Source organism: Callithrix jacchus, chromosome 3 (assembly GCF_049354715.1).
Source record: "Callithrix jacchus isolate 240 chromosome 3, calJac240_pri, whole genome shotgun sequence".
NCBI lineage: Eukaryota > Metazoa > Chordata > Mammalia > Primates > Cebidae > Callithrix > Callithrix jacchus.
Window position 1 is genome coordinate 155,377,140 of NC_133504.1, and position 23,020 is coordinate 155,400,159.

The 23,020-nt window shown below is 41.5% G+C and overlaps 1 long non-coding RNA gene across 1 annotated transcript in view; it reads left to right on the plus strand.

The window, feature by feature from the left end:
* Positions 1 to 18,683, plus strand: part of LOC144581828 (uncharacterized) — a 30,539-nt gene extending 11,856 nt beyond the window's left edge. The window contains exon 2 of the long non-coding RNA XR_013533149.1: positions 15,696 to 18,683. This is a non-coding gene — a long non-coding RNA (uncharacterized LOC144581828). The remainder of the gene's footprint in view (positions 1 to 15,695) is intronic.
* Positions 18,684 to 23,020: the final 4,337 nt, after the last annotated feature.

Sequence of the window (23,020 nt, forward strand, 5' to 3'; positions counted from 1 at the left end):
TGTGCAATGGCACTGGTCAAATGCCCATGAAGCTGGCCCTGATTGCAAATGAGAGGACTTAGCTCAGGGCCAGAGAAGAGAGTTTAAGGTGAGCAGGGGACCAGGAAATAGTTCTGAGACAGACTTGGGCTCTCATCAGATAGGAAAGACTTATCAAGTCACATCTACTTTGGAGGGGAAAAAAAAAAACTTTAGCGTCCATCCCAGATAGGCAAGGTAAAGGGAAAAATTGGGGCATTTATCTTGTAAGCTGTGATATCAATCTCAGTTCAGGTAAATATGGCTTAACAACATGTACTCAGTGAGCTCATCAACATTTAGTCTCTTGGTAAACTGTTTTTTTTCCCTTTCTTAGTTTCATTAGTAAAAATTTCTTCAGAGGATTGCCAATCTTGATTTGGCTGGACAAAAAGGACAAGGATGTTTTCCACATTTAGCTGGGTAGACAGGGCCTCAATGTCTCTCTGGAGACCACATGCAGGGGAAAATGGGGACTGAATCATCCCTAGCACTGGGAGATCAGAGTGGCTGGATGGGTAGTGTGGGAACCCCAGAGGCTATGAGTGCTGCTCTGTGTGGCCTGGACAGCCTGCTCCCACTGGCATATAATTATACACAAGGGGCAACAGTCACGGAAGAAGAATGGTTTTCAGCATTCCCAGATACACACGGGTGAGCATTTTTCTTCCCAGAAGTCATCTTGAGGCCTGGGCACACACTCCAATATCCTGAAGGTTAGTGTGGTAGAGGAGAAAGCGTATGGACTTTTAAGGGAGTCAGACCTACGGTAGATTTGTAGCTTTGATGTGTTTATAATTCTTCCTTCCTTCCCCCCCTTCCTTTCTCCTTTTTGCTCCCTCCCTTTCTCCTTCTCTCCCTCAGTCCCATCAATTCATTCACCAAATAGTTACTGAATTTCTACTTCATGCTAGTCTGTGCTAAATGCTGTGATACAGTGGTGAACAAGGCAGACACACAATCCCTTCTGTGATGGAACCTACCATGGGGAAGGCATTGAACAGTTATGCAGAGGATGTGTATAATGACAGGCAACTAATGGGCGCTATAAAAGGATGTTGTGAGGGAATTCAGCTAGGTGGAAGTATCATGGACAAGGTCCTCATCTCTTCATTGACCTCTACCCTAAATTGTGAGAATTAGAAATAATGTCACATGTCTACCACCATGCCTAGTCCCTGATGACATGTGAGTATTCAATACAGCTTTGGGATTCTTATTGGGAAGTGTCACCAGAGTCCATTTCAGGTTGCACTGATGGTCATTTCTTTATTATTCTCCATTGTCGCTTTTTGTACTAATTATCTTTGTACTTTGACGCCCTTCTAAGATTGGGATTCCCTGGAGGGTATTACCTTCTTTGAGTCTCCAGAGTGCCTGTAACAGTGCCCAGCACATAGTAGCTGCTCAGTGAATTAAACCATAAAATGAGAAAGAATCCCAGCAACAGGGAACCTAAAGGAGAACGTTTTGTAGGGAAACGCTGGAACTGATTCTGCCATTCTTACATTTTCTTTATAACCTCTTGGGAGAATGAAAACTAACACACACCACATTCCTTGTTTCATCTTTTCTGCTGCTACTAGGGACAGAGAAATAATAAAAGAAAGAATATTTAGTTGGGGTTTTTCTCCAAGGGATTCTTCTTAATTATGTGATGGGGCATTAATTAAAAATCGAATTAATCAGATTTTCTGAGAAAAAGAAGCTACAGGAGCTCTGAGCTGCATGCAAAAATTTATCTAAATAGATGGTGACTCTGAGCAGGCAATCCTTTTGGTGGGCCAGTTGGGATTGCCTCTTACAGGCTCATATACAGAGCTGGATTTGCTGTGGAGTGAGTGAATGAAGCTGGAGCTTTGGGCCCCTTACTTATATAGGACTTTTCAAGGCTGTGGTAGGGGCCCTCAAGGTATATTTGATCATGTATGTATGATATGGTTTGGCTCTGTGGCCCCACCCAAATTTCATCTCCAATTGTAATCTAATTGAGGGCGGGACCTGTAATCTCCACGTGCTGGGGGAGACAGGTGATTGGATCATGGCAGTGGTCACCCCCTGCTGTTCTCATGAGTGAGTTCTCACAAGATCTGATGGTTTTATAAGCGTCTGGCATATCCTCTGCTTGTGCTTTTCTCTCCACTGCCAAGTGAAGAAAGATCCTTGCTTCCCCTTTGCCTTCTGCCATGATCATAAGTTTCCTGAGGCCTCCCCAGCCATTTGGAACTGTGATTCAATTAAACCTCTTTCCTTTATAAATTACCCAGTCTTGGACAGTATCTTTATAGCAATGTAAGAGTGAACTAATACCATATGTATGTATGTGTATATGTGTATGTATTATATAATAACACTATATGTACACTATATATTATTTAATTGTATAATAATACTTTATAATACTATGTGATTACTACATATAGTATTATGTAGTAGTTTACTATATTTATTACTGTATGTCAGTAGGGGAAATCCCAGTTTTATTGTGTGAAAATGTCTTACAAGTACACATGAGCTAATACTATATGTGTGTGTATATATATATGAACTAATACTACATGTATGTCTGTATATGTATGAACTAGTACTGTATGTATGTGTGTATATATATATATGAACAAATACTACATGTACATATGTATATATATATGGACTAATACTATCTGTGTGTGTGTGCGTGTGTGTGTGTGTGTGTGTGTGTGTGTGTATACAAACTGATACTATATATACCTCAGCTTGGCCATGGTTCCTGAACTAATACTATATATACACACATACAGTATTAGTTCATGTGTACTTGTAAGATACTTTCACACAATAAAACTGGTATTTTCCCTACTAACATGTCTCCTAGAAAGGTCTAGAGTAGAAGATGCAGCTCAGGAGAGGCAATGTGAGAATAAGGAAGATAATCTTGATGATGACAACGTAGGTGTGACTGGATGAAGAGGGACTGGAAAGAGGAGCTGCACACAGCCAGGAGAGCATGTTGGAAAATTGTTTTGGATCAAAATGGATGATCCAAAAAGGCCTAAAAGTGTCCAGAAGCCAGTTCCTTGAAGTCAGAAGGCACATACTAACCTCAAGGGCAGGGTCTTAAGCTGGGGTTCGTGGAGGGGCTTCAGGGATCCATGAGCATCCTCAAATTGTTTGTATAAATGTTTGTTTGTTTTTCCTGGGAAGAGAAATGGTGCTCACAAAGTTGGGAAACTCTGAAATGAGCATGAGAAAGAATGGATTCTGTAAGATTTTAGTATTTAGGGAATAAAACATAATGGTAAGAGGGAATGGAATTTATAAGAAAAAATAGTATGTGACATAATTTGGTTCTCTCTTCACTAGTTCTTGTTCGAGTCCGTGTCTTGGGGCAGGTGCAGTGAGACAGGCTGGCAGCAACCTCCCATTGGGTGGGTGGCCTGGTGTGGGGCAGAGGGGTTGCTCCTTCAACCTGGGGATCAGGAAGAAGGAAGCTTAGAGAAGCCTCTTAGGCTGCCTCCGTGTGAGGGTCAGCAGCCTCATCTATGTCCAATCCAGCTCACAGGGGGAAGACAGAGAAGAACCAGGGACAAAGAGAAAGGTATCCACTGGGGGTCTTTTGTGGTCTGAGTTGACTGGAGATTCCAACACTGAGGATCCTGGCCAAATCTCCTGCATATCATGATTTCTTCCTATGCATCAAGGCCAGAACCAGGGATTGAAAGAATGGACTGGAAAAAAAGATGTTTAAAAAAAAAAAACACAACAAAATCCTTAGTAACAAGTTAGTATCTATTGCCTAGAGATACATTTTAACTAGAGGTTGAAAATAGCAGGACTGGGAGAGAAAACTCTGCTTCTTTCACAGCCAAGAAGGAGATAGGGTTCTTACCAGCCCTATCAGGACCAGGAGGATTGATCTTAGACACAGGGTGACGTTTGAACCAGTCCAGGAACCATGGCCAAGCTGAAGCCACAAGGTCAACGTCAGACTGAAAAATGGGCTGGGAAGAATTCTTGGACTCCAAGGAAGGAGCCAGGGAGTTCATCATTCATGAGGTCAGGGAGTGGCATTGGATCAGAACCCAGATCTGTAGCCAGAAACCAGGTGCCTGCCTGTAGTTTCCACCTACACACCCACCTGAGCCAGGTGGAGCCACTTCCCTGCTTGCACCTGCACGGGCTGAGCTGGCGGAGCTCAGGTTCTGGTCCCACCCCACTTGGAAGCAAACGGGGGCTTCCTGCCCATGGGCAAACATGTGGCTCAGAGTCAAGTTCTTCTGGCTATTCTTCCCATGTGTGTGCCTGGCCAGTATGGCCAGCTCTTGGACCACCTGCTTCTCACACTCCTGGCCCCATCCCAATCTAGACCCTCATATTTTGTCTGGACCTCTCCAGTGCCAGCCTCTTGCACTCTCCCTGTAACCCTGCAGTCCTATCCCTGCATCAGGAAACACAGCGGGTCTCCAATGCTGAAGGAAGAGAATGGGATAAAGGCCATGACTCAGGCAAGGTTAAAAAAAAGAAGTCACCCCTTTGTTCATTCCCCAATAGTGTCGATAACATGTTAATTCAAAACCAAGACGCCGAAGAGGTGGAGGAGCCTATCAGAAGTACACATTTTGTCACACTTACCCCCTGAGCAAAGAGTGAGGGATAGCCAAAAAAATCTCTGTAGTGTTCTGAGACATCACAAAAGCCTGTTTACCCAGATTGTGTATACGCTTCTGAAGAAGGAGTTACATACAAAGAGAGTCTATTCTCTTTCTTCAGCTCGGGAAGTATGTGCTCAATCTGGGCAAGGGTTAACCACTTCAGGAGATTATATCAAGCTTGGGTTTAACTTTTAAACAAGATGCTAGAGGGCATGTTTTAACTGTCATGTTGTATTGTGAATTTAGAGCTTGGGTGTGGAAGAACTATGTCTCTCTGCTTTATAATCTACACAGGTGTGCAGAGGACTTCAAAGCCTAGTTCTAGAAGGAGGTTATTGAGAATTACCTCTGGGGAAGAAAAGAAATCCCACAGAACAGATGCTGAGAGAGGCAAACTAAACTCTCCTTGAGCAGTTGCCTTTACGTTAATTTTAAAATTTCAAAACCTTTTTCTTGAGATCTTCTTGCTCAAGAATAGGGACTTTCCCATTCCACAGTATGATTTCATATTCGAAAAACCTCTATTCTTTTCTGAAAGTGATTCTAACAGAAAGTTTACCAGGGAAATTTCAGCAGCACATTAGGCTGCTGGGTAGAACCCAGCTTAGCTCTGTCTTCCAGCTGAGCACACTGTACATTCTCAGACATTGCTTCTTCCTAGTGTACTAATCATCGACTGTAATTTCATAATGGAGAAGGTAAAATGTGGTCACTTTAGCATTGATTTCTCTTCTATAATAGCAATGAAGTACGTGAGCACAGAATCCTTTGTAATAAAATGACAGTGCTGCCTAATTGACTAACATTCTGCAGGGCATACGGTTGTGATTTTCAACAGTGATATTGGGGTTGATTGTTGTTAGCATGTGAGAAAAAAAATTCCTCCTTCCAAATGTCAATATTTGAGTCCTACTAAAAGCTGAGGGCCATGTATGCATTTAGGCAAAAGCATATTCTACTTCTTGGTATTTTCAATGATTTGTGGCCAATGAATCATAACAATGAAATCTTAAAACCCCAAGAAACCACCAGAAACCAAACTAGGCATTTACATATTTCACGGTAATTATTTCTGCCCCACTCCAAGTTGACAATGTCTGTTTCCCCCAATTTGTTTGCTTTTTCATTTATTGGCATTTTGAGAACTTCCGGATTAAACTGCCTGTTCCTCTGCGAATAGGATACCTGAACCTGGAGTTTGGAAAGTCCTGTTTAGTTCAGTCAATCCCACTCTTCCTCGGAGAACAGGAAAGAGAGTAATAGTTCTCATTTCACAAAGGTTTTTCACTTTTTTTTTCTAGGAAAGGCTATTTCCACTATATTGGTTCATAATTGTATTACCTAGTACTTTAAACAATTAAAACTTGTAACTCCGATTTCTGGTTAAAGCATCCACCAGGTTTAGTCATTTATTTTCCAGGCAACAGCTACAGCAATTGAATTGGTTTAACCATGTGTCATGTTACCTTCTAGCTTGCTATGTGGCAGAGCTATAGATATCCTCTTATTCTTCCCCCCATTTCATTGTAGCAGTTTTTCCTATTCTTGCTAGTAATTCCTAATGCCTTTTAATTGAAGGGAGGGGGGACTTCTGTCTTTTTTTTTTTTTTTTTTGCAAGTTTCTTGTGGCAGGGACGCTTAGTCAGTTGTCCTGCATCCATTTTCCACTAGTCCCTAGTAACAGAACTCACTGCTAGTTTAGCAAAGTACATTGTTCCACTGTCTTCTCCTGACCTCCGAAGTAAGATTGACACCCTCAGTCCCCCTTGCAGCTGGCTATGATCATGTGACTAAGCTCTCACTGATGGAAGGTGAGCAGAAGTGATAAGTGATGGGCACAGCTTGTGTTCAGTGCTATAAAAAGATGCCATTCCACTTCTTCTCCTTCTTCTTCCCTATAGGGTAGGCTGGAACTTGGATGTGGCACTGGCAGGCCAGATATCACCATGCAGACAACAACATCCTAGAGGACAGAAAAGCTTGAAAGTAAAAGAAACTTTGGTGTTTGAATAAGACACACATCTGCCCATCTCTGAACTGTTACATAAGAGAAAAAGATATTTCTCTCTTAATTCGAACAATTACCTTTTAAAGTCTTTTTGTTATGGCAGCATAACTGATACCTTAACCCCGACAAATGCATTTCTTAAACAAACAGAGGAATGCTACTATCACACTCTATGCTGGTCCAGTCTTACTTGGGGTGTAGTATTCTCATCTGTGAATTGCTTTGCAAGAGACATAAAGTCAAAATGGAGATGTTGAGATAAGAGCAACATGATAGGTGAGAAATTCAAAGTTGAAGAAATGGGAAGAGCAGATTTAGAGTAAGTAGGAGTACCGCTTTCAAATGTCTGAGGAACTGGCATGAGGAAGAATGATTCACTTTGTTCTGTGTAGTTTTGTTGGATAGAAGTATGGTTCAATGGGAAAACAGATTTTGCTGAAGACAAAGATTTCTGGTTGTCAGGTCTGCACAGACATTGCAGGCATTGAGTCCTCTGCTCATGGAGACACTTTTAACAGAGACTGGATAATCGTTTGGCTGGATTTTGTCACAACTGTGTGTCATGCAGGTATATAACTTAAATTGCCTCAAATTCTTAGAACAATGCTGATAATTATATATTTTAATTTCCATTTGATAGGAAGGAAATATCAGTCTTAGATCAGTTAAAACTTCTCCAGGATCACAGACCCAGTTGATAGCAGGGTCCATGTTCTTTCTACCAACCACTGGTAAAGCTGATTTACAAAATGGCCTAAAAATTTCTCCCAAATCTGAATTTGATGAGTCCCCTGGAAAATCGTCTTCCCCAAATCTTCCCTTGAATTCTGAAGTATCGGAGCCAGTGACATTTCCTGAAGATGGTGTGCATCATTTCCCACATTTGAACCTCACAGACAGCTTACATGGGGCCCCTCTTTATGCGTTACAGATTGCCAGCTGGTCACCAGTCCATTTTCTCTTCCTTCTTGGCACACCATGAGCCTACATTTTCTAGCTTCCCTGGAAGTGAAATATGAGCAGAAATGATGCCAGCCACTCCTAGACCTGGCCTATAGAAACCTCCCATATTCTTTCTTCTGCTGTTGCTGGATATTGACGCAGGGGGTGCCTTTGAAAGCTGAGTGTTGACGACAGCAGAATCTGTCTTTCAGCCTTGGTTCCTGAACAGTATGTTCAGCAGATCCCTTGGTAATCTGGAACTGCCCTGCACTATGTAAGTGAGGGAGACACAAACTCTTACTATGCCTGAGCCATTTTATATGTAACAGCAACTAGCTTTCCTTGCTTAATACTCTTTATCCCACTAAATATCAGGAATTGTAACTCTAGATCACAGGACTATGTGAATAGTCATTATATTTGTCAACAACTCTAACGGGCTGCACATTTTATTCCTTGGTTATTTAAAATTACGGTAGAATACACATAACATAAAATTTACCATCTTACCCATGTTAAGCACACAGTTCAGTGGTATTAAATACATTTGTAGTGCTATGTGTTTATCACCACCATCCATCTCCAGAACTCTTTTCATCTTGTGAAACTGAAACTGTGTACCCATTAAACAGCAACTCCCCATTCCCTCCTCCCCACCAGCCTCTGGCAACCACTGCTCTACTTTCTGTTTCTATGGTTTCGATTATTCTAAGTACCTCATATAAGTGGAATCATGCACTATTTGTCTTTTTTTGTTGTTGGCTTATTTCATTTAGCACAGTTTCCTCAAGGTTCATCCATGTGTCAGAATTTGCTTCTTTTTACAGCTGAATAATATTCTATTGGATGTATGTACCACATTTTGTTTATCTGTTCACTCATCAGTGGACACTTGGGTTGCTTCTACATCTTAGCTCTTGTGAATGATAGAGTTTGAGTGTGTGTCCCCACCCAAATCTCATACGGAAATGTAATCCTCAGTGTTGGAGGTGGGGCTTGGTGGGAGGTGATTGGATCATAGGGCTGGATTTCTCTGGGATGGTTTAGCACCATCCCCCTTGGTACCCTTGTGATAGTGAGCATGTTTTTGTGACATTCGATCATTTAAAAGTGTTTGGCACCCCACCTCTTCCTTGCTCCTACTTGTGCCATGAAATGTGGCTGCTCCTCATTTGCCTTCCACCATGACTAGAAGCTTTGTGAGGCCCCTCTGGAAGCAGATGCTACTAGGCTTCCTGCACAGCTTACGGAACCATGAGTCGATTTAACCTCTTTTCTTATAAATTACTCAGTCTTAGGTATTCCCTTATAGCAATGCAGGAACAGCCTAATACACTGAACAATGCTGCCATAAACATGGATGTACAAATATTTATTTGAGATCCTGTTTTTTCCATCCTTTTGGGTATATACTCAGAAGCAAATTGCTAAATCATCTGGCAATTCCATTTTTAATTTTTTGAGGAAACTGGGCTAAACTTTTTGAAACTGCAGATATTGAATGAGTTTTTTTCTTTACCAAAAAGCAGAACTTTAATACAATCTAATCTATTTCTTCCATCTCTCGCTCTCTTGACTTCTGTATAACCCTGTCCAATTGGTAAAGAGGAATCAACTTCTTTATACAATAGTTGCAGAGAAGTTCTACAATATGGAGTCCTGTGATAAATGTAATGCCAAAATTCTGTCCAATGGTGACCTATGGTTCAGTCCACTGATTTTTGCTTTTTAAACTCTTCATTGTCCTTCTTATTTCTTTTTCTAAAGTTACTTAAACTACCAGGAAATTTCTCAGGGAAAAAAAAATCTATATCTTCAGATTATTTTACACATTGGAAGACTTAGAACATATATATCAAAACCAGCTGGCAGCCTGGTATGGTGGTTCATACCTGTAATCCCAGCACTTTGGAAGGCCGAGGTGGGTGGATCACCTGAGGTCAGGAGTTTGAGACCAGGCTGCCCAACATGGCGAAACCCTGTCTCTACTAAAAATATAAAAATTAGCTGGGTGTGATAGCAGGCACCTGTAAACCCAGCTATTTGGGAGGCTGAGGCAGGAGAATCACTTGAACCCAGGAGGCAAGGTTACATTGAGCCAAGATCATGCCACATCACTCCAGCCTACGCGATAGAGTGAGACTCCATCTCAAAACAAACAAATGGACAAACAGCAGGCATTTGGGGGTCATCTTTAGACAGGTCATACCTTCTCCAGTCCTACAGACCCAGAGTCCCTTTGATCTCTAATGCTGGCGTGCATGCCAAATGCCAAGTGTCTTTGTGACGTGGCTTTTTCTAAATCTGGTCTTACAGGCTATTTGTACCTGTGATCCCTGGTATCAGTCCAGTAAAATCAATGATTAACTAAGAGCTACTCTCTGGCCCTTTCCTGAGAGCTTGTTTTGAAGAAGTTAGAACTTCTTTGCAAGGCAGTAAACCCTTCCTGGGAGTTGGCAGGAAGAAGTAGGAAGTCTTATTGGGCACTGATCCTCCTTGTGTGGGCGTATATCTAGCATACCCAGATTTACTCTCTGCAGCCCCCAACTTCCTGTCTGTAACACAAATGTAGGACATAAGTGAAGCTTTGTAAAAAAGGAGGATAGGATGTGCTGTTCTGTTTTTAATTGAAAACCCAAATAGCAATTGACTGGTTTGATTCCATCAGAGTTAAGCAATTTCCTTCCACATCCCCAAATCCCCAACTATGCAGAGCTGCAGCGGTCACCACCAGCCTCCTGAATGTTTGCAGGTCCAGCTGACACACCCACCAGCTGGTGACCAGCAGAGCAGAGAAGGAAGAGACACAGAGGACTTTAACCTCTTCTGCCAGGTGTGGGTGCCAGTCAAGGTGGGCTCCAGACTTGGAAGGAGGCATGAGAGGATGCTCCGGCAGATATGCTGCTTGCTTTTAAAGCTCTGGAACACAACAAAGATGAGGTTTTCTGTAGACGTGTGCATGATTTTCATATATAAGGGTTTCCTTTTTCCTAAAGTCTAGAAAACAAATAGTAACAAGTGAATCACTGGCCTCCCAGAAATTTTTCTATGCTCATGGTATGCAATGGTAGAGGGAGGCCAATAAGGCAGGGCAGCTAAGCTGAGTACTTAAAGCTGGTTTTGCCCAATCTGTGGTAGGGGTGCTCATAAAGTAAGCATGATAATTTAGGGGGGATACACAAATATACATTTAAAAATGTTAATAATGTGATGTTTACACATGGAACCATAGATGGGAGCAGCAGACACTGGGGCCTAGCAAAGGGTGGGGGGTGGGAGGAGGGAGAGGATTGGGAAAAATAATTAATGTATACTAGGCTTCATATCTGGGTGACAAAATAGTCTGTACAACAGGCCAGGCACCGTGGCTCATGCCCATAATCCTAGCACTTTGGGAGGCTGAAGCAGGTAGATCACAAGGTCAGGAGTTCAAGACCAGACTGGCCAAGATGGCAAAACCCCCTCTCTACTAAAAATACAAAAAGATAAAAGTAACAAGGACCAAATTTAGCCTCCTGCCTGAAAGAGTCAAAAATGTGAATATACATATGAAACAATAGTACTTAAGGTTTTGGGCACAAGACAATGAAGAATAAGGATCCGTAATTGATGAGAAACAAATGATGTGGACCCTGTGACTCCCTGAGCTCTTATTACCTGGAGAATGTTTCTAGATCATGATGCAGTGTTGGGGAATACAGGCAGAGCTGAGTGGTGGTTTTCCTGATTCCAGAGCCAGATTTGGGAAGCCAGGGAAGCCAAGATAGCTAGAGTTCACAGGGCAGACTAAGAGAGAAAAGAGCTGCACAGACAGCGTTCCAGATAATTGACTGTGTATAAAGGAGCCTGACCAGTGATGCACAGGAGAAAATGATCACAGGCTGAGGAAGAAGCAGCCGAAAAGATGAGAGGGGAAAATGTCAGGAAAGCATAGGTTGTTTTTTTTTTTTTTTTTTTTTTAACAAATGCTCTTGGAAACCTTACTATCTATGAGCACAAATGTACAAACCCTTTGATCTGGATCTCATCCTAGATACAAAAGTTCATTCAACATGGATCAAAGACTTACATGTAAAACACAAAACTGTAAAATTTCTAGAAGAAAACATATGTTCAAGTGATTCTCCTTTGTAGCTCTGGGTTAGACAAAGATGACTTTTTAGACACAACACAAAAAGCACAACTCATAAAAGATAAAAAGTAGATAAATCGAGCTTCATCAAAATTAAGAACTTTTGCTCTTAGAAAGATGCTCTTAAGAGAATTTTTTTTTAAGTCACAAACTGGGTAAAATACTTGAAAATCTCATATCTGCTAAATGACTTGTCTTTACAATAAATTAAAAACTCAACAATAAGAAAACCAACAACTTAATACTGGACAACAGATTTGAAGAGACATTTTACCAAAAAAGTTATTATGGGTAGTAAATAAACCCATGTAAACGTGCTCAACACCATTAGTTATTAGAGAAATAAAATTGAAACCAGAATCAGATACCAATAAACACCTATTAGAATTGCTAAAATTAAAAAGACTGACCACAGCAAGTGTTGACAAGTGTATGGAGCAACTGGAACTCTCATACATTGCTGGTGGGAATGAACTATGGTAAGTCAATTTGAAAAACAGTTTTACAGTTTCCTAAAAAGTTAAATATACAACAACCCAATGACTCAGCCCTTTCACTGCTACATATACAAGAGAAATGAAAGCATGTGTTTATATAAAGACTGGCACAGACATTCATAGAAGCTTTATATGTAACAGCCAAATATTGAAAACAACTCAAATGTCCATCAAGGGAAATGGATAAACAAATTGTGATATACCCATAAATGGAAAACTTCTCAGTCACAAAAAGAAATCCATTACTGATAACACACAACAATATGGATGGATTTCAAATTAATTATACTGGGTTAATGAAACCAGAATAGTATGAAAAGAGAGTGCATATTGAATGTGTCCATTACTATAAAATTCTGGAAAATGCAAACTAATCTTTAATGATAGAAAGAAGACCTGTTGCTGTCTGTAGATGAAAGTCAGAGAGAAGTGTGTGGGGGACACTAGAGTGGAACAAAGAAACTTTTTGGATTGATTAATATGTTCAGCGTTTTGATCATGGTAATGATTTCATGTGTGTATATGCATATCAAAACTCATCCACTTGTATATTTTAAACATGTGCAGTTTACTATCAATTATAGTTCAATAAAGCTGTCAAGAAAATATGAATATAGCTGAATATGGCAAAAATTATGAGGGTAGAATGACTAAATTTTGGAAACACACCATGAAATTGTCCTATTTGTTACAATTTTCCCATCCTTCTTTCTTATTCTATTTTTCTTGTAAGTCCTTTTTCATCCTCCCCTATTTTCTCTAAGAATAGGTGATAATAGTTTGGTACCACCATATATCAGAATGTATAAGATGCCCCTGGCCTCAATAGAAAAAAAGGCTTTCTGGCAGTTTCTGCTCTCTAAAAATTCAATACAGGCTGGGTGCGGTGGCTCACACCTGTAATTCCAGCACTTTGGGAGGCTGAGGCAGGTGGATCACGAGGTCAAGAGATCGAGACCATCCTGGCTAACATGGTGAAACCCTGTCTCTACTAAAAATACAAAAAATTAGCCAGGCATGGTGGCACATGCCTGTTATCCTAGCTACTTGGGAGGCTGAGACAGGAGAATCGCTTGAACCCAGGAGGCAGAGGTTGCGGGGAGCCGAGAATGCGCCATTGCATTCCAGCCTGGGCAACAACAGTGAAACTCCATCTCAAAAAAAAAAAAAAATTCAGTAGAATAATTGCTTCATAAAACAGGGAGGGCTCCTTCTCAGGGATCCTGCAGCATAGACTAAATGAATGCTTGCTAGGAATACAGTAGCATTGGGTGAGATGGTGGGCCAAATCGGTGCCTTTTAAACTTGTTTATATGCTTTTGTCTTTTTTAACCCATAAAACTCTTCCTGCAAATGAATGAAATCTCAGGTGGAAGACAAAAACAGAGAAGAAAAACAAGGCAGCTCTTTGTTTGAAGAAAGTTGGGGCTCAGATCCTACATACTTGACCCCATCTTAGACCTACTGTTGTGTCCCCATCCACCTTTTCTTGGGTGGATGACTCTTACTTGTTCCAGTTCTGAAATTCTATAAACTTTTAGTTGCAGTGGGAGTAATTGAGGGCTTTGAATAGGAAGTTTTTGCCCAAATGATCCCAATAGAGTCAGGAGTTGAGGTGAAGGTTAGACTGCTTCTTAGTCATCTGAGAAAAAGTGGACACATTTACAATAAAAAGGGCTGTTGACGTTCCTTTCAACCGAAACATGTAATTATAACATTGATAATCTTTTTCCCAGATGGAGTATAACACAGCTACTATTTATCCAAACATACCAGCCCATTTTCCTTTTCACTTTCTGAGAAAGAAAGGGTAAATAATGGTTTGGTTTAGTAACAGTTTGGTCTGTTCTGTCTCTTTCCCTTTTTACACCGTGCATTTTTTCCCTCCCTTTAACCCTGAGCGTGCCAACTGTGTTTGACCACATTTGCGGCAACAGGAGAAGCCATGCTGGTTTTTTCATATACTAAGAATGACAGAAACATTTCAATCAGAGGAGGGGCCAATATGGCTGAATAGGAACAGCTCCAGTCTGCAGCTCTCAGTGAGACCAATGAAGAAGGCAGGTGATTTCTGCATTTCCAATCGAGGTACCCAGTTCAACTCACTGAGATTGGTTAGGCAGTGATCCAACCAACAGAAAGCAAGCAGAAGCAGGGTGGGGCATCACTTCACCCGGGAAGTGCAAGGAGCCCAAGGACCTCCCTCCCCTAGCCAAGGGAAGCTGTGAGGTACTGTGCTACCCAGCCGGGTTACTATGCTTTTCCCATGGTTTTTGTAATCTGCAGATCAGGAAATTCCCTCATGTGCCTACACCACTAGGACCCTGGGTTTTAAGCACATAACTGGATAGCTGTTTGGGCAGACATTGAGCTAGCTCCAGTAGTTTTTTTTCATACCCCAGTGGGGCCTGGAACCTCAGCAAGACAGAACAATTCACTCCCCTGGAAAGGGTGCTGTAGCTAGGGAGCCAAGAGGTCTCCAGATCCCACTCCTACAGAGCCCAGCAAGCTCGGAACCACTGGCTTGAAATTCTCCTGCCAGCATGGCAATCTGAAGTCAACCTGGGAGAATTGAGCTTGGTTGGGGGAGGGGCATCTGCCACTACTAAGGCTTCAATAGGTGGTTTTCTCCTGACAGTGCTAAGAGGCCCAGAGGCCCGGAGGACTGGGTAGAGCTCACCATACTGAGGCAAAGTGGCTGTGGCCAGATCGCTTCTGTAGATTCCTCCTCACTGGGCAGGGCATCTTTGAGGGAAAGGTAACATACCCAGTCAGGGGCTTACAGATCAAACCCCCATCTCCCTGGGACAGAGCACCTGGGAGAAGGGGTGGCTGTGGGTGAAGCTTCAGAGGATTTCATCGTTCCTGCCCACCAGCTCTGAAGGGAGCAGCTGATCCTAACAAAAGGGATTCTTCCAGCACAGTGCACCCGCTCTGCTAAGGGACAGACTGCCTCTTCAAGTGGGTCTCTTCTGCTTGATCAATTCAGCTATTGATACCTGTGTATACTTCACGAAGTTCTCATGCTGTGTTTCTCAGCTCCATCAGCTCGTTTATGTTCTTCTCTAAACTGGTTATTCTAGTTTGCAGTTCTTATAACCTTTTATCAGTGTTCTTAGCTTCCTTACCTTGGGTTAGAACATGCTCCTTTAGCTAAGAAGAGTTTATTATTACCCACCTTCTGAACACTACTTCTGTCAATTCATCAGCTCATTCTCCATCCAGTTTTGTGCCCTTGCTGGAGAGGAGTTGCGATCATTTGGAGGAGAAGAGGCATTCTGGTTTTTGTAATTTTCAGCATTTTACACTGGTTTTTCCTCATCTTTGTAGATTTATCTATCTTGGATCTTTGAGGCTGATGACTTTTGGATGGGGTTTCTGTTAGGGACGGGGCTTTATGTTGGTATTGATGTCATTGCTTTCTGTTTGTTAGTTTTTTTTCTAACAGTCAGGTTCCTCTTCTGCAGGTCTGCTGCAGTTTGCTGGAGGTCCACTCCAGACACTGTTCACCTGGGTATCGCCTGGCTTCAGAACAGCAAAGATTGTGCCTGCTTCTTCCTCTGGAAGCTTCATCCCAGAGTGCCACCAGCCTGTTGCCAGCTGGAGCTCTCCTATATGAGGTGTCTGTCAACTCCTGTTGGGAGACCTTCAATAAAATTCAACATCCCTTCGTGCTAAAAACCCTCAATAAATGAGATATTGATGGAACATATATCAAAATAATAAGAGCTATTTATGACAAACCCATAGTCAATATCATACTGAATGGGCAAAAGCTGGAAGCATTCCCTTTGAAAACCAGCACAAGGCAAGATGCCCTTTCTCACCACTCCTATTCAACATTGTATTGGAAGTTCTAGCCAGGGCAATCAGGCAAGAGAAAGAACAAAAAGGTATTCAAATAGGAAGAAAGGAAGTCAAATTGGCTTTGTCTGCAGATGACATGATTGCATATTTAGAAAACTCCGTGTCTCAGCCCCAAAACTCCTTAAGCTCATAAGCAACTTCAGCAAAGCTTCGGGATACAAAGTCAATGCACAAAAATCACAAGCATTCCTATACACCAAAAATAGACAAGCACAGAGTCAAATCATATGTGAACTCTCATTCACACTTGCTACAAAGAGAATAAAATACCTAGGAATACAACTTACAAGGGACTTGAAGAACCTCTTCAAGGAGAACTACAAACCACTGCTCAAGAAAATAAAAGAGGACACAAGCAACTGGAAAAAAATTCCATGCTCATGGATAAAAAGAATCAATATTGTGAAATGGCCATACTGCCTGAAGTAATTTACAGATTTTGCTATTCCCATCACGCTACCATTGACTTTCTTTGCAGAACTAGGAAAAAACTACTTTAAATTTCATATGGAACCAAAAATGAGCCCGTATAGCCAAGACAATTCTAAAAAGAACAAAGCCGGAGGCATCATGCTACCTGCCTTCAAACTATACTACAAGGTTATAGTAAACAAAACAGCATGGTACTGCTACAAAAACAGACATATAGACCAATGGAGAAAACAGAGGCCTCAGAAATAATGCCACACATCTACAACCATATGATCTTTGACAAACCTGACAAAAACCAGCAAAAAGGAAAGGATTCCCTATATAATAAATGGTGCTGAGAAAACTGGCTAGCCATATGCAGAAAACAGAAATTAGACTCCTTCCTTATACCTTATACAAAAAGTAACTCAAGATGGATTAAAGACTTAAATGTAAAATCTGAAACTGTAAAACCCTAGAAGAAAACCTAGTCAATACCATTCAGTTCCATACGCATGGGCAAAGACTTCATGACTAAAATACCAAAAGCAATTGCAACAAAAGCCAAAATTGACAAATGGGATCTAAACTAAAGAGCTTCTGCACAGCAAAAGAAAGTATCATCAAGGTGAACAGGCAACCTACCAAATGTGAGAAAATTTTTGCAATCTATCCATCTAACAAAGAATACCCAGAATCTACAAGGAACTTAAACAAATTTATGAGAAAAAAACAAAAAACCCCATCAAAAAGTGGGCAAAGGATATGAACAGACAGTTTTCAAAAAGAAGACATTTATGAGGTCAACAAACATATGAAAAAAAGCTCATCATCACTGGTCATTAGAGAAATGCACGTCAAAACCACAATGAGATACCATCTCATGCCAGTTAGAATGGCAATCATTTAAAAGTCAGGAAACAACAGATGCTCAAGAGGATGTGGAGAAATAGGAATGCTTTTACACTGTTGGTAGGAGTGTAAATTAGTTCAACCATTGTGGAAGACAGTGTGATGATTCCTCAAGGATCTAGAACCAGAAATACCATTTGGCCCAGCAATCTCATTACTGGGTATATACTGAAAGGTGTATAAATCATTCTACTCTAAAGTCCCATGCACACACATGTTTATTGCAGAACTATTTACAATAGCAAAGACTTGGAACCAATCCAAATTCCTATCAATGATAGACTGGATAAAGAAAATGTGGCACATACACCATGGAATACTATGCAGCCATAAAAAAAGAATGAGTTCATGTCCTTTGCAGGGGCATGGATGAAGCTGGAAACCGTCATTCTCAGCAAACTAACACAGGAACTGAAAACCAAACACCGCATGTTCTCACTCATAAGTAGGAGCTGAATAATGAGAACACATGGATACAGGGAGGGGAACATCGTACACTGGGGCCTGTCAGGGGTGGAGGGCAAGAAAAGAGAGAACATTAGGACAAATGCCTAATGCATGCGGGTCTAAAAACCTAGATGATGGATTGATTGACCCATCATGCATTAGGTATTTGTCCTAAAAGCACATTTACCTATGTAATCAACCTGCACATTACCTATGTAACCAACCTACTTGTCCTAATAGCACAGGTTTACCTATGTAACCAATCTGCACATTGCCTATGCAACCAACCTGCAAGTTCTGCACATGTATTCCAGAACTTACCGTTTAAAAAAAAAAGAATGATAATCATTTGAAACTTTAATACACATGATAAAATGAGCATTTACTGAGGTCTTAGTAAGTGCCACTCATTGTGTGATGATGAATTTTATGTGTTACTTTGGCTGGGCCACTGTATGCAGATATATGGTCAAATGTTATTCTGGATGTTTCTGTGAGGCAGCTCTTGAATGAGATTTACATTTGAATGTTTCGATTTTGAATAAAGCACATTGTTGTGGATGTCCTCATCCAATCAGTTGAAAGCCTGAAAGACCGAAAAGCAGATGTTTCTTGAGCCAGAAGGATTCTCCAACAGACTGCCTTCAGACTTTACCTGCTGCATCGGCTCTCCCCGGTTCTGCAGTAAACTCCCTCGACTTGACCGCAGCTCTTCGTCAAGTCTCCAGCCTGCTCGCTTCGTCTATGAGATTTTGTACTCACCAGGCATCCACAATCACATGAGCCAATTCCTTAAAATAAATCTCTTTCTATACAGATTGCGGCCTATTGGTTCTGTGTCTCTGAAGAACACTGACTAAATACACAGTGGGAGAAGTATTTGAAATGTATTGATGCATCTAATTTTCTCAACGATCCTATGAAGTCTGAACATGGTACTTTAAAAGGTGTTACTATTTCACAGATAAAAGAATGGAGGCTTACCACCTAAGGTCTTCCAGCTGGTAGGTGGCAGAGCCATGATTACAATTCAAAGTTCAGAGACCAAACCACTTTGCTTTGTCACAGTAATCAGCCCTTGAGATTTCTTGGCCTCGGTAATTTTGCGTAGGCCTCTGCACCAGCCGACTGGAATTCAGCTTTGACCAAACTCTTCCCTCCTGTCAGGGGACTCCTGAGAGACGACTTGGTGTCTGCCTTAGAGCCAGAAACTCCTGACCACTCTTTGGCAAACTCAGGCATGATTCTTTGCTTGCTAAGCCTCAGTTTCTTCATCTACAGCGGGAGAGTAAGTCACTTCACCAGCCTGTTGTGAGGGTTGAATGTGAGTGTATATGGTGTCCATCTCACTGCCCGCAGGCACTAGGCACTCAAATGCAAACACCCTCCCCTCCTACCGTGCCCTAACATGCATCCAAATGACACAGGTTGGATCTTATACCCACTAAACTCCTTAGAAGGTGAATCCGTCTGTATGCCATCTGTATTAGTCAGCCAAGGCTGGTAACAAAATACCACACACTGGGTGGCTTAAACAACAGAAGTTTATTTCTCATAATTCTGGAGGTTGGAAGTCCAAGGTTTGGCTTCTTCTGAGATCCCTCCCCTTGGCCTGCAGGTGGCTGCCAACTCCTCTGTGTTTGTGCATTCCTCGTTTCTCTTTGTGCGTCCAGATTTCCTCTCCTTATAAGGACACAAGTCATATTGGATTGAGACCCTCTTTAATGGCTTCATTTTAACTTAATCACCACTGTAAAGGCCTGCCTTTAAATACAGTCACATTCTAAACTGCAAGAGGTTGGAGCACATTCAGTCTCTAACACCATCTTACCCTCCAGGTGCCAAAGACAAGCTGCCCAGGAAATCCACTCTGTCCCACCTTTCCTGCTTTCCCCTACTGAGACTGATGCACAGGACTTTTCATCACTTGTCCCTTCAAACTGTCCACCAGTTTGGCATAATTTATTCAGGATCATGCTAAAAGACTAGCCAAATTGAGCAGAAATAAAAGGGAAGTACTGTGGTTCCTTCAAATTCTGTGAACTTGTCTTTGTCCATTGGTTATGGACAGTTGACCAGAACAAGTATCAGACACTTCTATAGAAACTGCTTTAATTCGCGCAGGTAGCGTGGCTGAGCGGTCTAAGGCGCTGGATTTAGGCTCCAGTCTCTTCGGAGGCGTGGGTTCGAAATCGCTTTAATTCTTAGTCAATAAAGTGCACAGCCTCTCACCACTACCATAAAACACCCCCAAACAGCCTACTAAGAAAACTACTCCGGGGAACAGGGAGGCATTGTGAAGTATTTTTCAAACAATAGTTACAGTAAAGAGCATGATCTCATGAGAGCCATTTCTCTTGGCTCCAGGGACTCTTGCATTCTTTAAATTGACTCCTATTTGTCCCTGAGGGAGCTATCCCTGCTCATGCCAAGGTGCCTGTTAATTTTGAATCTATGTTTCTGAGCCCTACTGTTTTGCTTTTGTTCTTCCTAACGTCTCTGCGACCCCAGAGGTCAACACACAACATCCAACATGGAACACCCTTACTGATAAGAGTTTTCAGGCCAGGTGCATCGTGGGCCACAAGCCTTCCTTAGGTCTAACTTGCTTCTGTTTGCTATTGACTGAAGCACCGATACTAGGTCCTTAGCATCTGAGGTGCTTAGGGAAATAGGGTCTCACAATACAAATACAGTGACTTATCTAGAAGAAACTTGTGTGAACAATTTCCGAAGAAGAAGCAAGTGGGTAGGTAGGCACCACACCTCTGACCTCACTCTGGGGCACCCCAAGATCTGTTGTGCAGACTCATACTATGTCAGCAGAGTAGCTGCCATATTGGCAAATCTCCTTTCCTTTTGCTGGTAGCCTGCTCCAAAATATTCCTGAACCATTTTAGAGAATAAATGAGCTTCCCAACTCTAAGAGTTGAATTTTATAAAACTGGATAAAACACGAACTTCCATTTTTGTCATTTGAAATCATTTCAAAGATACATAAAACCAAGTTACTAATGGGTAAGGCATGAGCAGAAAGGATAATTTGATATTCCAGGGGAAAAAGAAACCTACAGGAAAAAGGAGTCCAGGGTCATTGTCCCTTCCACCCCTTTTTTTCTTTTTATCTTTTAAACAACACTTTAGATAGAGTATGCACTTCTATAGTTGAACTTAAAGCAGAAAGAGAACAGGAAATCAATGGGAATCACATCTTAATGCAAGGTTTTCTAAAATAGTCCAAGAATCCATAAGGGACTCATTCTGTATTGGATTTCTGAAAGGAGTGGAGTTTGTAACCCAGTGATGGATGCCTGCCATCAGCAGCACGTCTCTCCCTTTCCTCCCTAAAAGGCTTAGACAAATTTTACCTCATTCAACAAGCTCTCAATCATATTCATGTAGTCAAGACTTCAAATGGGGCATGATTACAACTTTAATAGCTATTTCAGGTAGAACTGATTCGCGTAATGTGGGATCTTGGCAGCCGTTGAATGACTTTAGGGTAATGATCTGAATCTCAGTGAGGGGCCAATTTTGGCTTTGCTGACTGTGACGTGCATTAATATGATTAAGTATGCTGCTTTACATGCTCTTTTATTCCCCTCTCTCTACCAATATGTGGGGCTTGTCTTCTGAAACTATTGTTGGTCAAAGTTTCCTTCCTCTCATTTTTATTGGTAGAGCAGAATGTATTCCTGAGAACGTAAGTGCATTTATTTATTGATAAAGAATGTTTTCTGGAAACCTTTTGCAGAGATGAAAAAAAGGAGGGACTTTCTTGCCTTCTTCATTCTCTTTCTCTTGTCTCCTTCTTCCTTTGCTTACTTATTGTTTGTTTTTGCTGCCTTATCCTTTATGTGATTTTGTGGCTCTTCAACATGAATTCACCTTTCTAAGCACTGATGCAATGACTTTAGCCAATGGTAGCTTACGTTTGTTGATTGTTTACTGTGTACCAGGAATTGCTGTAAGGGCTTTACTTGTCTTATTTCATTACATCAAAATCGCAACATATTCCTGTTTATGGAAAAAATTTGCCTGAGATCACATGCCTGGTAAGTGATGGCACTGGCATTTTAACCCGGGTGGCCTGTGAGTCCACAGTGGGAACTTTCCCATTCTAATTCCTATTGAAATCTGGTAGTTGTGAAAATAACTTCTCTCTCTCAAAATAACAGTCATTCCCACAACTAGTATTCTGCATATATATATGTTGGAGGTTTATTATATGCCAGGATCATGCCGGAGGCTCAGAGGCACAAGAGAACACTAGAGAGGACCCTTGCCGTCAGGGCGGTCATGCCCTTCTGGAGGTCGTTAGTGTAGCATGTCATAACTGCTGTGGAGTGACGTCACACAGAATGTCTTCTAAAATTATAGCAACATGGTCATTCAGAGGGATTTGACGTGTGCCAAGAAAATCTCAGTTACTTCCAGCCACTGGATTACTTCCTGCAAAAATGTAAAAAAAATCCAAGGGTTCAAATGTAGATGACAACCTCACTATCATCGAACATTTGCAGTAGCCAGTGGTCAAATGAAAAGCCTATGGATTTTGGAATCATATAGACCTGACTTCAAATTTCTGTGTGACTTTGAGCAGTTCACTCAAACTCTCTGAACCTCTGTTTGTTCACCTATACAAGCGAATGAAAAAGATCTCACCTCTTCTAGTTGCTTAGACCAGGGATTCACCATTTTTTTCTTAAAGGGACAGATAGTAAATATTTTAGTGTTTGTTGGCCATACCGGCTCTGTCACAGCTACTCAACTCTGCCACTGTAGCACAAAAGCAGCCGTGGACAATATGCAAATGAGCGGGGTGGCACTATTACAATACATTTTATTTACAAAAACAGACAGGCTGAATCTGACCCATGGGGTATAGCTTGTTACCTCCTGGTTTAGAGCATTAAATGAGATATTGAAAAGAAAAAGTATATAAAGGTCTCTGATCGACTGTAGACAATAACTGTTCATTTTCCTTCCTTCCTGCAATTTATTTAATTAGGCTGATGGGATACAAAGGTGGACAGAAACACTATGTCTCTCTCTTGAAGTGCTCATGGTCCACTTGAGGTGCCAAGGCATAGAAAATACAGACAGCAATACAGTTTCGCAAGTGCCAAATGTGAAGGAAACAGCAAACTGCAGA